General features: G+C 41.9%; 1 pseudogene across 1 annotated transcript; it reads right to left on the bottom strand.

Annotated features, from left to right (window-relative positions):
* Positions 1-13,833: 13,833 nt before the first annotated feature.
* On the bottom strand, positions 13,834-15,854 carry LOC137738403 (RING-H2 finger protein ATL43 pseudogene; annotated as a pseudogene). Its single transcript, XR_015954592.1, has one exon. The product of XR_015954592.1 is annotated as an RING-H2 finger protein ATL43 pseudogene (transcript).
* Positions 15,855-16,221: the final 367 nt, after the last annotated feature.

The following is a 16,221-nucleotide window of genomic DNA, read 5'->3' as shown; positions in this document are numbered from 1 at the left end:
GCATTTTCTACTTGAGGAACCTGATTGAGTGTGTACATTTAGAACGTCACTAGTTGCTCTCATACCTTCTCGAGGTATCGGGCCATCCTTAGATGTTTTGCTGCTTACTTCCCTGAAGTTTGGTTAGTGATCAGCTGGGAATCAAAATAGATCGCGAGTTTCTTCATTGCTAGGTCTTTTGCCAATCGGAGACTTGCTAATAAGGCTTTATATTCTGCTTCGTTGTTTGACGCCTGATCGCTTACTCGAGCATCGAACCATCTGGGGTAGTGAGAACTAGGGTGCCTTCGGGGCACTTTTGGACTGTGTTACTGCATCATTCAGGCTTAGGTTGAATTTTGCTATGAAGTCCGCCAATGCCTGGCCTTTTATTGTTGTGCGAGTTAGTATGCTAAGCCGTATTGACCAAGTTCCAACACCCACTTCATTACTTGCAAAACTGTTCGCAGTGGGTACTAGGTCATGATGATGAACGGATGACCCTTGAAAGTAAGGTCTGAGCTTCCGAGCTGTAACAACTAGCGCCACAATTAGTTTTTCAATCTTCGGGTATTTGGTTTTTGCATCGATGAGAGTTGTAAAATACAGGCAGTTGAGCCCTCATCTCTTCTTGTATGAGTGCACAGCTTACTACTACTTCCAATACTGTCAGATAGATGTACAGGTTCTCCACTGCTTCTAGTTTGGATAGTAGTGGAGGTGATGTTAGGTACTGCTTTAGGTCCTGAAATACTTTCTCGCACTCATCGTCCCATTTGTCCTTCTATGTTTTTTTTTTATTGCCTTAAAGAAGGGCTTGCATCGGTCAGTGGATCGCAAAAAGAAACGATTAAGTGCAGCTGCTCGTCCAGTCAAACTTTGGATTTCCTTCAGAGTTATGGGTGATTTCATGTCCAGGATTGCTTTGATCTGCCTTGAATGAGCCCCGATTCCTTGTTAGTTACATGGTACCCTAAGAATAGGCCTGAAGAAACGACAAATGTGCACTTGGCTGGGTTGAGTTTCATATTGTATTCTCGGAGAATGGCAAAAGTTTCTGCCAAGTTGCAAATGTGGTATGACCACTGCTTGCCTTTCACCATGATGTCGTCGACGTAGACTTTCATGATGGTTTCGATCTGCTTTTTAAACATTGTGTTTACGAGTCGTTGGTAGGTTGTTCCTGCGTTCTTGAGGCCAAAAGGCATGACCTTGTAGCAGTATGTGCCTCGCTCGATCACGAATGCGGTCTTTTCTTTGTCAGACTTGTACATAGCAATCTAATTGTAGCCTGAGTATGCGTCCAAGAAGCTGAGCAATTGGTTCCTAAATGTTGAGTCAATAAGCAGATTGATTCAGGGAACCAGGTAATTATCTTTAGGGCATGCCTTGTTGAGATCGATGTAATCTACGCACACTTTCCATTTGCCTTTCTCTTTTTTCATCATTAGCACGACGTCGCCCAGCCATGCCAAATGTGCTACTTCCTCAATGAATCCAGCCTCCAGTAACTTGTTGATTTCCGCCTCAATGATCTCTACTCGCTCGGGTGCGAAATGTTGCCTTTTCTGAATCACGGGTTTAGCAGCTGGGTCAACGTGCAGTTTGTGGCAAGCTATTGCTGGATCAATGCCAGGCATGTCAAAAGGTGATCATGCGAAGACGTCATAATTTTCTTTAAGGAAAGTCGTAAGCTTTTCCTTCTCTGCTTGGCTCATACGTGAGCCAATTCTAGTTGTCTTTTCCAGCTGGTAGGGGTCAAGAATGACGTCTTCGGCGTCCTATTCGGGTTTTCATCTTGATTCATATTCCAGGGAATTATCAACCTTGACACCATCTTCTTGACCTACCTGCCATAATTGCTATTTGGTGGAAGTGAAGTCATCTGTCTGCACTTCAGCTACTACTATTGGGGTGAAATATTTCTTTCTTGACTCATTGAGAACTTATACAGTGTATCGCCTGGACATGGCTTGGTCGCCTTTGATCTATTTGACTATTCTTCTCGGGATGCGAAATCAGATTTTCTAATACTCTATCAATGTCACAGCTCCAATCTCCACTAGCCAAGGATAACCCAATATCCCCTTATGAGGAGATAGGTCGCTGACGATCATGAAGGTCTGCGATGAGACAATCGATGGGCTAGTTACATTAAGTGTGATAGTGTCAATGACAGTTGAGGTGACACCGTTGAATTCGGTCAATACCCTGCTTTGCGTTGGATTGTGTTTTCTAAGCTCATCTTCTAGATGACTGACAGTTGTAAGAGGTTGACTAAGCTGCCATTGTCCACCATGACTCTGTCAACGATGGGCGTGGGCCAGTTGTGCAGAAATCACCAAGGCGTCGTCGTGGGGAAAATCTACTCCCTCAGCATCCTACTCTGTGAAACTGATTGACCGATCTCACCTGTTGGATCTTCCTCTTCTTGGAGTTATTGGTGGCCCCCAGATGCTCGGATTCGGCAAAGATTCCGTTGATTCGGATTGTCTTAGTTGGGGGCTCGACATCGACATCTGCTTCTCGCCTTGGTTGGGCAACTGGTCTATCGATATACTGGTCACACTTGCCTTCCTTCACGAGCTGCTCAAGGTACCTTTTCCATGTGGTACAATCATTGGGTTATGTGCCCAGGACCTCTGCGAAATGCGTTGTATTTGGTGTTGTCCATCCTAGAGGTGTCGCCCTTTAAAAGTGGTGGCAGCTTGAACCATAGCTTGTCCTTGAGGTCGTGAACGATCTAGTTGACCAAGACTGAGAACCTAGTGTATGTCTTAGGCGTTGTGCTTTCTTTGCTAAGGATCGGTCCCTACGTTTGTCTCTTAGCTTGCTTTTGTTGTTATGCGGTTTATCGCTCACCTTCTTCCAAGTTAGTTTCGCGTCTTTGCACAGCTGCTCAGGCAGATTATGGGAACGCTTTTCCTCATCCCAGAGGGAATGCTTTTTTGCCAAAGCATAAGAGTTTGCCAGAGACAGGTTTTCGCCCATAATCAATTCTCCAAAAAGCGGGTGATCTACTGGAAGCCTATTTCGGAAAGCTGAGCATGCGATGCTGTTATCACATCCAACAATCTTTGCATTCACCGCCTTGAATCTCTTGATGTAAGGACAGAGTGACTCTTTTGGTTCATTCTTCATGTTGAAGAGGTGGTCAAACTTCTTCTTGATCAAGTGGTAAGACGAATATTCCTTAGTGAAAACCAAGGAAAATTCGCTGGAGTTCCAGATTGAACGTGGCAGCAAGGTGTGGAACCAGTCTTGTGCTTCGCCTTGAAACGTCATGGTAAAGATCTTGCACATGAAAACACCATCGTTGGCGTAGAATGTCATGGCACTTTGGTAGTGCATCAAGTGCCTATCCGAATCTTTATCTCCCTTGAATAAGGTGAAATATGGCAGGCTGAACTTCTGCAATGGCTTTAACTGCTCGATCTCATCTATAAAGGGTGACCTGCTCAGGTTGGCCACATCTCTACGACTGGCATCGTTGGTAGTATCAATAAGCTGGAATCCGTGCAGCTTCTCTGCTACAAGTCTTTGTACTTTCTCCTGGATTTACGCCTGGTGAGTCAATGGAGCCTTTAGCTGCCTAAGGTGCCAAGCTGCCGACCTATGTTGCTCTTCGGCATGTCCTATTCATCTATGTCATGGATGTTGTGCACGTGCTTCATTTTGTGCTGCTCGTCATCGCGCCTAGCAGGGGCTGCTAGTGGAACCTAAGCTGGAATACTCACATGCTCTTCTCTATGCGTCATGCAGTTGCCCACTCCGTTGCCTCGTAGGAGGATATCCTTGTGGGCCTAGCCTCATGTAGATGCTTCTCCCGAATTATCTTGAGTGCTCGTCGGAGTATGAACCCAACCTCGAATGCACACTGACTCATGAGCTGAGTCTTGAATGAACGCTTCTCTGCTTATCTAGGAAGGAAAAGACGTTTCCCCAAGGGCCCAAACGAGAGTGCACATAAATCGAAGGTATAGTTCGTGGCGGGCTGAGCAACTCTTAACTGGGACATCGCTGGAATCAGTCACATTTTTCTGACCTTGTCTTGCTTGGGGACACCTCATCTGGGATGCCTTGCATCTCGATGCGTTCAAAGAGCTGGTTCACCAAGGTGGTCTGCTGTGCGAGGGCGTTCGTCAAATTGGTGACCTGCTGTGGTAGGTGGCGCTCGCCATTTAGATTGGAAGAGCTTGGATAATGGGCCTCTCTATGTGTGGTGGAACTATAGTGGACTGCATGTACAAAACTTGAGCTAAAGCAAGGATTCCTGCAGAAAAGTAGGGTGTAAATAACCCTGAATCGATCGCATAACCGGTGGTCGGAATCTGGATCGCTGGAGATGGCTTTGGAATGGATCCGCAGGCCGGATTGTCGGAACGGGTCGCAGGGTGCGTTGGACCGATGCCTACTCACCTTGGGCCTGCATGGCTGTGGGCCCTCCTGGCTGTTGGGCTACCACATCATGGCTTACTGGCTGGGTGGATTGGGCTTGGGCCCATTAAGCTGCCCGACTAGCAGTAGCTACCAAATTCTAGGCTCGGGCTTGGGCCTATTGTATAACAAGGCCTGCTATTGCATTAGGCTGGGCCTCCTACCCAGGGCTTACTGTGGCAGCTGCCAAGTTCTGGGCCTCCTGCCCATGAGCTTGCAAACGGACCTGGGCCTCCTGCCTAGGGTTTGGTGGGAGTGGTGTCGTGGCCTGGTGGCCTTGACATGGTTGCTGGGTCACGATGGTGATGGTGGTAGCGCGGCTCCACGGCGATGGGGCTCCTCATGCCATCGCGTTGAGCCTTGAGGATCTCTATCGTGGGGCTATGCCTTCTTCTCCACTCTTCGGTCCAAATCCTTCCACATATGAGGTTCCATTCGTCATAGTTTCTGAATTTCTTGCCATTGTATCCTTTCTCCAAGGATTGATCAAGAAACTTTTCTAGGAAAAATTAATTGATACGATGTGTGAGAAATTCAACGTAACAGAAAATTCAAGAAATTAATGCAAGAGGCTTCTTTGAGTGTTTTGAATCAGCTCTTAATGAAAGCACCAATTTGTCGATACAAATTTATGCCGTCTTCAGTCTTGATGAAAATGCACCTGCAAAACAATCAACACATTTGATCAAAGACCTAAGCCTCACGCGCCCAAAAGGTGGGGGGGTTTAGGTCAACAGATCTCCAATGCTTAAGTTAGTTTATGTGAGAGAGTAAAGTGTTTAAGGCTTTTAGGATTGCAAAAGCTCTCAAAATTTGGTAGAATATGAGGTATTTATAGGGCTAAGGCCGGTCATATAGTGTTTAATGGAGAGATATTCTCTAATTATTCCCAAGATATTTAATAAGAGATAATATCTTGAGATAATAGGATAATAATCCTTAATTGATTTAAATTAGGATTACTTACTTGATTGGAATCAATCTTCAATTAGGAATGCATTAAAGATAGGATTTGGTTAATTAATCCTTATCTTTAATTCCTTACCAAGGGCAAGTGAGTTGTGGGTAGTTGTGTTCAACTGCTGAGACCTCCAAAGGTGTGAGCTGCGCGTGGAAGCATCTGAGAAACCTGCCCATTAATCTTGTCTTTCTTGAATAAAAGTTCACGTGTCGCCTTTAGAATATTTGAGATTATTTTGGGCACCACAATAAATATTTTATATGAGAGTATCCTAATACTATAATCCTTGCTACACAGAATAGACCTGCTCTTAATGTAACCAGATATATTTATATGACAGTCCTAGAATACTAGAATCCTTGCAGCCATTGATAAGCCTCCTTTCAAGCGTAAACTCCTAAATGAGGGTACCAGAATACTATAATCCTTGCTACCATGAATATGCCTCCTCTCAACCCTTAACTGCTAAGGCATGCATGTCTATAACATCCAAATTTAAGACTTGTCTATAACATCCAAATCTATAAAATCACAAAGCTCCACGTGGTATATGACTCATCACAAATGGACAAGTCATCAATGACATGCGGCACAAATCAAGCAAAGGAAGCTCAAAAGCATTCCTAAAATTCGGCAAAGGGGAAGAAATATCCTTAAAAGCAAGGGGTCCAAATTGCTCTCAAAACTGAAAAGAAAGCTAAAACATCTTCACAAAACAAGCAAGAATTGAAGATTGCTCACAAAATAGGTAAGAAAGCCCTATAATTCGGCCCAACAAGGGAAAGTGGTTGAAATAAGACACAAATCAAAGCCAAATCCACCCAAAGGCATGGCTTTGGAAGTCTAAATACAAGGTCCTAAGACAAACAAAAGGTCGACAATTTCTACATTCAAAGGCCGAAATTCTCACATTGAGAAGAACCACTACCAATTCTTTGAAGACTAATACGCTGCCAAAGCTCTCTTCAAAGAATGCATAACCAAAGCCGAAGCTTTCTTTCAACCAAAGCCGAAGCTTTCTTTCAACCAAAGCCGAAGCACTCCCTTGAAAAATTAACAAGCACTTGTGCCGATTCCTTAAAGACTTTGCTGTAAGCTCAAAACTTGTAACGACGTTCGATTCAAGATCAAGTCGTCAAGACCCTTGAATCAACGAAATCCTACATCAACATCACCTTGGCGCAGGTCATACACAAACCTTAAGGTGAAGACTATCCACGCATTGTTTCAGCTCAAAACTTAAAGCAAATCGTTCAATTGTTCATCCAAGATCAAGTCATCGTGACCCTTGGATCAACAACCTACGCATCTACATCAAATTTGAAGATTGAATCAGAGGAAAATTGTAAATAGAGATTGTAATCCTACAAATTCATCAATACAAATCTACTTCGTACAAATGTTCTCGTTTCATTCATTACTGAATTTTTGTGTTTACAAATTTAGCACGCCTAATGGACATCTCTGCCTCTAATCTATGTCTTCAAATCCACAAGAAGCACAAATGGCATCAAGAAAGGATCAAGTTGTTCCCACAACCAACACAAAGAACAAGAAAATCTTTGCTGCAAGTGATGGCACTTTGGGCGCCACAACCCAAAGCAAGGTAAGAACTCTTTTTACTGTGCCTTTCACCCTGCCGAGTGAGTAAAAGCACCCGAGGCACGAGCCCGGGATCACCATGGCCTTGCTAGGAGCACCAAGGGAAAAAAAACCCTAGAAGGTACTCTAGGTCATTGACTTCCGATGTCGACTTAAACAATAGCTCGTATCCCGTAGCCATGCAAGTCATGACTACTGGTGCAACTTCAATCGAAGAGCGGCTGGCACAAATGAGTGAAGCAAACGCAAGGCTGATAAGGATCGTGGAAGAAAATGACATACAGATTACTACACACGTCAACCGTCTAGAGGTGCAGCACGACGAGAAAGCTGACCCAAAGGTTGATCCACCAAAAAAAAGAAACTAACGAAGAAGAGGAGCCTTTGGTAGAGAAAGTCGAAGAGAAGTTGGAGGTGGACCGAGTTACCATGCTCATGGGATCTCTCTCTATCCAACAGCTGTAAGAGATGATGATAAGCACCATCAAGGCGCAGTACGAAAGGAGCTCACATGATTCCGTGTTGTACTCAAAGCCATACTCTAAAAGGAACTTATTTCCATAAAAATTGACAATCTGGAATCATAATAAATTTATTAAAATGTAGTAGTACAACAAAAGTGTGTGTGTGTGTGTGTGTGATTCAGGATGTGACAATTGTAAATCACGTAACAAGCTTCGCAGCCATGTAAGTTCGCAACATGTCTCTATCATTGCTCTATATTCAGCTTTCATTTAGGAAAGAGATATAGTCATTTGCCTCTTCGTTCTCCATGTCATTAAAGAGTTCCTGAGGAACACACAATACCCGATAGTAGACCTTCGAATAATCGGGTAGCTAACCCAATTTGAGTCATAGAATGCACTCAACTTCAGGTTGTCCTTGGTTGAAAGTAGAAGTCCTTGTCCATATGCACATTTGAGATATTTGAGTACACGTAAAGCTGTCTGCATATATGGTTTACAAGGCTCATGCATAAACCTGCTTAGGACATGTACAACATACATAATATCAGGCCTTGTGATAGTGAAATAGATTGAGTGACCTACCAATCGCCTATTAAGATGGATCCTTGAGTATTTCTCTAGAGTCAAGCTTGGTTCCTTGCTCCGGAGACAGGACGTGCACCTAATATGCCACCATCTTTGAGAATGTCAAGATTGTACTTCCTTCAAGAAATGCAAATACCCTTCTTTGAATGGGAAACCTTAATCCCACAAAAAATAAAAAATAAAAATAAATAATAAATAAAAAAGAAAAAAGAAAAAACTTCAAATCTCTAAGATCCTTAATACAAAAACGAGTATGAAGAAATTTCTTAAAGGACCTTATAACCTTTTCATCATTTCTGGTGATCAATATATCATTAACATAGATCAATAAAACTGTGAAATGTGTACCTTGCTTTCGAGTGACTAATGAGTAATTAACCTTTGATTGAATAAAGCCAGTAGCTTTAACAGCTTCTATAAATTTTGCAAACCATTGACACTTTGGATATGCGAAGACCACGCCAGTGGAAGATCACTTGCACAAAAGGTGTTAACGGGTGGATACTACTGGCTTACCATGAGATAAGATGCTTTGGATTGCACCTAAACTTGTGAGAAATGTCAAAGGTACGCACCCATGAACCATGAACACGCATATGAAATTAGCATTTTAATTGGGGCATGGCTTTTCATGCAATTGGTCATTGATCTTGTCATTCCATTAAAGAAAGCTCAAGGAACAAAGAGTATATGATAGTGGCAACATACTATTTCTCCAAAAAGATAGGCATAATGTATGTCTAGAATCACAAGGCGGCAATCAAGTTCTTCGTTTAGAAGAACATCATCTGTCATTTTAGAACTTCCCACACCATACTCACAATCTAGAATCAGCCAAGTGGTGGCTTTTAACTTTGACCCTGAGTACGATTACTTCTATCTTGGACCAGCGTGCTAAGTCAAGTACGCTCTGCGACACCATGTGTCTAAGTAGGTCCAAAGAAGACATCCTGACTAGGAAATCCTCAAGAGGAGTTTTATTCCAAAAGAACTTTTGATATCCAAAAAAAATGCCTTAACCAAGTCATCTAAATGTAATCTGATTGGAAACCCTCAGGTCCGATGGATAAGGTATGGCAAAAGGATTCCAAAGGTGTTTACAACTCATTTGCAGGCGACCAATTCTTTAATAAACTTTCATCTAAGATTCACTAAGGACGAACACACAATTCGGAATAGGAAGGAAACCCCTTCTTGGTGACAGTGCGACAATAAAAATCCTCATTCCTGAGGCAAGGTGAACAAACAAACAAATAAACAACATTTTAATCAAAGAGAAAATGACATATCCATTGAAATGCCGGAGGCCATTCCGAACAAATTTCTTCACTTTCTAATCCTTAATTCAACAAATGCACTATGGCAAGTTCAGAGTAAAAGATTTCTTAAGTACTCGGTGTCAGAGTAAGGTGATATTTCGACTATTGCAGTGAAAATCTTTACAAGCACCAAGTTTGAGAGGTGATGTTTCTTCGGATCAATGTTACCTAGGGGCTTTGCCCTGGCCCTACAAGCTTGCTCGTATTTCACTCTGTTATTCACTACTCTAAAGTTAAATTACTTTGAAAAAATTAGTTGAATTAAAGTTTCATTTTGCCAGTAAGAAGTAAAGGATTAAAAGTTTCAAGTGCTTTATTCTAACAAGATCAATGACTTGAATAAAGTGGAATTTAATACAAAGGTGTAAACACATGTTTATTATCAAAGTCCCATGAATAGGGCAAAAAGAGTAGAATTCTTAGGGAGAGACAATGCCTTTACCCCTGGCACGAAAATTTTCCCAAGGGTGCTACTTTCTACCAAGCAGTGGTGCTTGTTATCTAGCTCGTTCGAACTTATAGAACACCAAGAGAGATCTAATAAAGAAGGACCTTCTCAAGAATTTCAACACTATGCTCAAGTTGAACCCATATGCGAAAATTGTGAGGAGCATATCGTTTTTGGTTATGGAGCAAAGTGTGGAGGCCTTAAGGGAAGAAGAGTCTATTCTTGAAATGTTACGGTTCATCCTTATTTCACTTAATCTTTTTTGACAAAGGTAAACAAGGATGTGGCAAGTTCCTTGGCTACAAATCCTAATCATTGAAGGCTCAAAGTGGAGATTGGGTTTGAAAATTGAGGGACGGAAGAAACAAAAGGGATCCATGTTGAAACTCAAAAGAAGGTACTTAGAAAAATAAAGTCAAGTTTGAGGTATTTAAAGAAGAGCTGCTGAGTAATCTCATCGTCAAATTTAGAAAGCCTCGCTTAGAGATTTGCGTGTACGAAAGTTGAAGCTACTCAGAGATGCAAAGAGCCATCTCTTGTTATTTCGTGCACAAGCAACATGACGTCCCTCATCATTACTGGTATATGCACCACAGTTCTCGAGGTTACACGTCTGAATTTAGAATGTCAAAAGTGATGCAGGTTACAAAGTCGAGATGCCATGTGTTAGAAAAGTTTGAAACGGCACATTTATCAATTTACTCTAAAAGACATGATCTTTGGATAACTATCAATTCTCAAGAAAAACAAGTCATTTTCAGGTACATAGTTATGGACAATTGTGAGACCATAAATTTTCAGGGCCAGAATAAGGCAGATCAGAATACGAATACTTCGAACGTCTGGTCATAAACTCAACAACTTCTTCAACAGAGATGCTTAGACGGAGCATCGACGCCACCATCATTTTGTTTCAAAGCATTGGGTGAAGTCCGACGACTTCACTGAGATTGATCATGTTTGTTCCGCAAGACACGGGAACCTAATCCAAAAAGGAATCAATAGATCTCCTATATTCTTGGAGTCCTTACAACCTAAGAATTGGTATGCTCCACAAGTAATCATGCTCCTAAGAGGAAGTCATATCTACTTCCTAGATATCATCTCGGATTCTTTCGGTTTAATATGGATTTCATATCCTAAAAGGTTTCTATCTCAATTAGTATAAATACACCCTTCTAAGGTTGATCTTTGGTAACAAAATTATTGCTCACTTATCCACTTGTCTACAGCTTGAGTCTCATAATATTGCTTACTAACTTGACTACTAGAGAGTCTTTGGCCGGCGCATACTACCGGTTATTTGTTCTTTTATAGGTAAACAGATTTATACATCTTTCACCATATATGGCGGTGCGCGAATTTGATTTCAACGGTCACGAAATGGGAAGCACCGGAGAAAGAAAAATCTAACATATCCAAAATTGGAGCAACTTCCGACGACTCTAAAATTTGCCTATACAACCTCCATTACATCCCAATATTGAAGATTCTTTAAGAGTACTATTTTCTTTAGAACTATTTTCGTGACGATTCAGATGGATACACTTAAGAACACAATGTTGTCAGACTCTACTAACCATGAAAATCTTATGCCACGGGAAAAATTCAATGAAATCCTAGACAAATATAACAGGGTAAAGTACAAAAAACTACCTCAACTATTGGTGTCACGACACTTTCATACCTTATCTTTTAAAATTGACAATGTCATACCTCATCTTTAGAATTTGTGCCAATGTTATACCTTCCGTTAGCTTGGCCGTTTATTTCTCAGTTAAATGCTAACGTGGCTTGATCCGAGAACCATTTTTTAGTAAAAAATTATTAAAATATTATTGAAAACTAAAAAACATCATTTAATATTTTTAAAATATTAAAATAAAAAAAAAAGTAAATAAATAAATAATAAATAAATTAAAAAAAAAACTTAGGTCTGTTCGTCCCTCCCCCCTCTTTCTTTTCCCCATCTTCCTGCAAAGAAGGAGGAAGAAAGAGATTGTTTTAGATATGCGTCCTTTGTGAGGCAGAGCAACGGAGAAAGAGAGAAAAGAAAGGTACAAGTCATGTTTAATTGCAACCACACGATCTGACTAAAGAGATTAGACCGCTAAAGCAACAGTTTTGGGGTAATCTGTAGAATGGGTTCAAGGATTCGAACTTCATTTTTCAAATTTTAGAGGTAATACCAACTATGTTCCCATTTGAAGGTGAAAACTCATTTGATTCTGATTAGAATGGGTTCACAGTTTTGTTTTCTGGGTTTTTTCCCATTACTTTTTGGTACCTATATATCAGTCCTTGTCTCCTTGAGGAGCCTAAGTTGCTGCCCATAAATTGGGAAAAAAGATCCCAAATAATTGAACCCATTCTCCAAAATGGGAATTTACAAAATTCAGGAAAAGGTGTTGTGCAATTTAAATCAAGCAGGAGGACACCCAAATCCATTCTCCAGAAAATGTCCAACTGGAAAAACCAACAATTCCAATTCCTTGAACCCATTTTTCCAGAAAATTATAAAGAAAAAAATAAAAATCAAATCGTTTAACCCGTTCATCGAATTGCCTATAATGATAAGGCGGAGGAAACCCATATCTGGATTTGAGAAACAACATGCCAGGAAGAGATAGAAAGATTAGGGTTTTGGTTTGCGGTTCGTCATTCGAGGGAGAGAAATGAAAGGACAAAAAGAAAGAACAAGGGAAAATGGTCAGGTGTTTGATGTTCTGGTCTGGAATACCAACTGTCACTAGTGAGTTGGTGTTCCTGGTACTTAGAAAAATTTCTCCCCCCCCCCCCGCCCCTCTTCTCTCTCTTCTCCCCCATCTTCATCTTCTTCTCCCTTCCAGTCCCCTTCCTGCAACCCAAAAAAAAAGGAGGAGGAAGAAGAAGAAGAAGGAAAAAAAAAAAAAAAAAACTGGAATCTGCAACCCAGAAGAAAGAAGAAGAAGAAGAAAAAAAAACCCCCAAATCTGCAAAAGAAGAAGAAGAAGAAGAAAAAAAAAAAAACCCCAAATCTGCAAAAGAAGAAGAAAAAAAAAAAAAAAAAAAACTCGAATCTGCAAAAGAAGGAGGAAGGAGGAGGGAAAAAAAAATCCTAGATCCCATTAAGGTGGAATCGGGAAACCTTCATGACCTCCTTCCTCCTCCTCTTCTTCTTCCTCTTCCTCCTCCTTCTTCCTCTTCTTCTTCTTCTTCGAGCGCGGCCCCCGAGGGGTGGTTGTTACCGAGGGTTTTTTTTTTAATTTTTTTTTACTTTTCTTTTAATATTTAAAAAAAATTTTAAATAAATTTTTTTTTTTTAGTTTTTAATAATATTTTATTAATTTTTTAACATAAATTGGGCTCCGAATCAAGCCACGTCAGCATTTAACTAAAAAATAAACGATCAAGTAACGGAAGGTATAACATTGGATCAAATTCTAAAGATGAGGTATGAAAATGTCGTGACACTAATAATTGAGGTAGTTTTTTTGTACTTTACCCAATATAATAATAATGATCAATATACAAATGATTATGTTGTGGTAACAAAGTACAATTAAGACAATGACTGCTTCAAGTTTTTGTCCTCATATGTGCAACACAAATGGCTCACACTTTCACTAGAGCTGCTTCAACTTTAGGTTCATACGGATTATTGCGAATGGATTGCTTATTTGATGCAAAATAAGATTTTTTTTTTTTTTTTTTTTTAATTTTTTAGAGCACTTCTTAAGAAGATAGTAATTGGGTAGCAAAATTAGATTTGCTATGACACGTAAGAACAATGCATTTGAAACGAAGGTTGCAATCCAATTAATAAATTAAAGAATTGTAAAACAGTATAAAAGTGGGTCGAGGAGACAAAACTGTAAAACAGTATAAAAGTGTCAATGCGATAGCAAATTATACATTTAAAAGAAATTTTTGCTATGCTTTCGTATAAAAGTTAATTAATCAAAACAACTCCAACGATGAAGATTATTTAAAAATAGGAGAATACTTTTCGTAATTGAATCTCAAACCACAAGAACTTTAAAGTCTCCTGTAACATTTCTGATAAAAAGAAACTTGCTATATATTCAGATCAAAAAGAAAAACAAGTGCTTGTATATACAATTGGAGCAAAAACAAAAGAAACTGGCGAGATCCCGTATCACAAAAAGTGCACGTGCCATTTCGTTAACCGTGATTGTCTGGAATATCTATCCCTCTGCTCGTGTGTCTAGTCTAATGTCTCCCAGCGCTTCACACTTCCATCCCTTCTACCAATATAAAATAGAAAACGAAAATTACAATTTCACACCATTGGTGAACAAAAATAAAAAATATTTTGGAAGGTAGTGAACTGGCTTCCCTTCAGTTCTCTTTGGCGCCTTCTGAGTAACTCTATAAAAAATAAACGAATAAACAACTAAATTTAAAACAAAAAAATAACCTGAAAAATGCTAGCAAATGGGCGGTGGAGCAGTGCGGGTGGGAATAGTAGTACGCTCCGTCCGTATCGCCGGTCGCGAGAGAGAAGAAACCCAGGCCAGCCACCTGGCCACAAGCTTGAGCTGTCGTTGTTGTTGTTGTTCCTGTTGGCTCTCATTGCCCCACGTGGCTCTGTTCGAAAACCTGCTCAGGCCCGTGATTTCCAACACGCTTCTCGAATTTATTACGCTCCCGCCGCCGCCGCTGCCACCGCCGCCACCACAGCTCCATGATCTCCTGTTCCCATCAATCCCTCCGGGCCCTCCTCCTGCCGCGGGCCCCGCGATCACCTGCTGCCTATTACTATTCTCATTCTGCTGCGCCCGCTGACGTGTCATGCCCTCGCTCATGATCATTTCTGACCGTAGATACAGAAGATCCGACGGCAGTACGTCGCTCCATCTCTGCTGGAGCCCACCGGGATCAGACCCCGACCCGGTAGGAGACACGATGATCTGGTGCTCCAACCTCGTCCTGTCTTGACCCAACAGGAGTCCATCTTTTCTGGGTCGGTCGAAGCATCCGACGGTGGCCGGCTCGCTCTTCATTCGGATTGCTGTCCAGCTGTCCAGCGACCTCCGAAACGACCACGTTTGGGTTTGATGATGTCCCGGTCTGTGTTCTCCGGCGAACGAGTGCCGCCCCGAAATCCGACGAAAAACCGGGTCGTTCTCGATCTCCAAAACGACATCGCTATTCTTCGGATGCAACAGCTTTGCGGCGTCGTCGACTAAGAGGACGTCTTCGGGGTCGACCCGGTACCGGCAGAGCGGGCAGGTGGAGTGGGCGTCGAGCCACGTATCGACGCACTCGACGTGGAACGCGTGTTTGCATTTTGGCAGGAGACGGAGGACCTCGGTTTGGTCGAACCGGGTCAGGCAGACCGCGCACTCGAGCCCGTCCTTGTGGCCGCGAAGGGACCTGAAGCGGAACACTGGTAGGGACTCGACGATGGAGCGGTCAATGCCGGAGTTTTTACGTGGGGCGGGTCCGGTGGGTCCGGAATTGGAGTTTGAGCCGACGATAACTAGACCACCGCGCTTGCAGTGCTTGGCGTAGAGGAGAATAAGGAAGACGACGGAGAAGACGGTGGTGAGAACGGCGACGATTATGGCTATGCTCGGCCGGAGAGAGGAGGACCTGGTGGGGCCCGCGTTGTTGGGTTGAAGAGGATGGGGCGGTGAGGGAGATGGGTTGACAGAGCTGGCAATGTCGCCGAAGCCGGGGGTGGAGAGATGGGAATCTGCTGCTGCTGCGTGTGGGTGCGCGCGAGTGGGTTTGGTGATAAAAGAGAGGAGGAGGGTGGGGAGGAGGAGGAGGAAGAAGGTGGCGGGGGTGGTGGGCTTGAAAAAAAGAAAGAGGAGGCCCATTTTTCTGTTTTTTTTTTTTTTTTTTTTTGTGTGTGTGTGTGTGTATGAGGCGGGAGTGGCAGCAGGAGGCGGAGGGAGGGAAGAATCTTGGCGGCGTGAGGGCGAGAGAGTTTGTAGTTTTGTAGGCGCAAAAGGAGGAGGGGCGTCTTTCTTGAGATTCTTGCCCAAACATACAACCAAAATTAAACCTGACAATTGCATATGTCGGTATTCGTTTAGATTCGCTTTCAAAATAACTGAAATCACTTTTAGAGAAAATGTTTTTGGGTTCCAAAAACACTTAAAGTGATTTCTATAAGAAGCACCAGTTATGTGCTTCTTCCAGGAAGCACTTTAAGTGTTTTTCCAGGATTTGCTTACATTTTTACTAAGGATTGGTTCCAAAAACATTTTTACTAAAAGCGCTTTCAATTATTTTGAAAGCACATCTAAACGGGTTCTATATCTCTATCATTTCTAACTAAAACTATATCATCATTAATGCATTTATTTCATCTTCCTCTCTTTGGATAATGCTAGGGATATTATTAGGGTAAATTATACAAAACTACCTCAACTATTGGTCTAACGATACTTTCATACCTCATCTTTTAAA

This window comes from Pyrus communis, chromosome 13 (genome assembly GCF_041283825.1).
Source record: "Pyrus communis isolate YQ-2024b chromosome 13, ASM4128382v1, whole genome shotgun sequence".
Classification (NCBI taxonomy): Eukaryota; Viridiplantae; Streptophyta; class Magnoliopsida; order Rosales; family Rosaceae; genus Pyrus; species Pyrus communis.
Note: the sequence above shows the minus strand (reverse complement) of the source record. Positions and strands in the feature narration are given on the sequence as shown.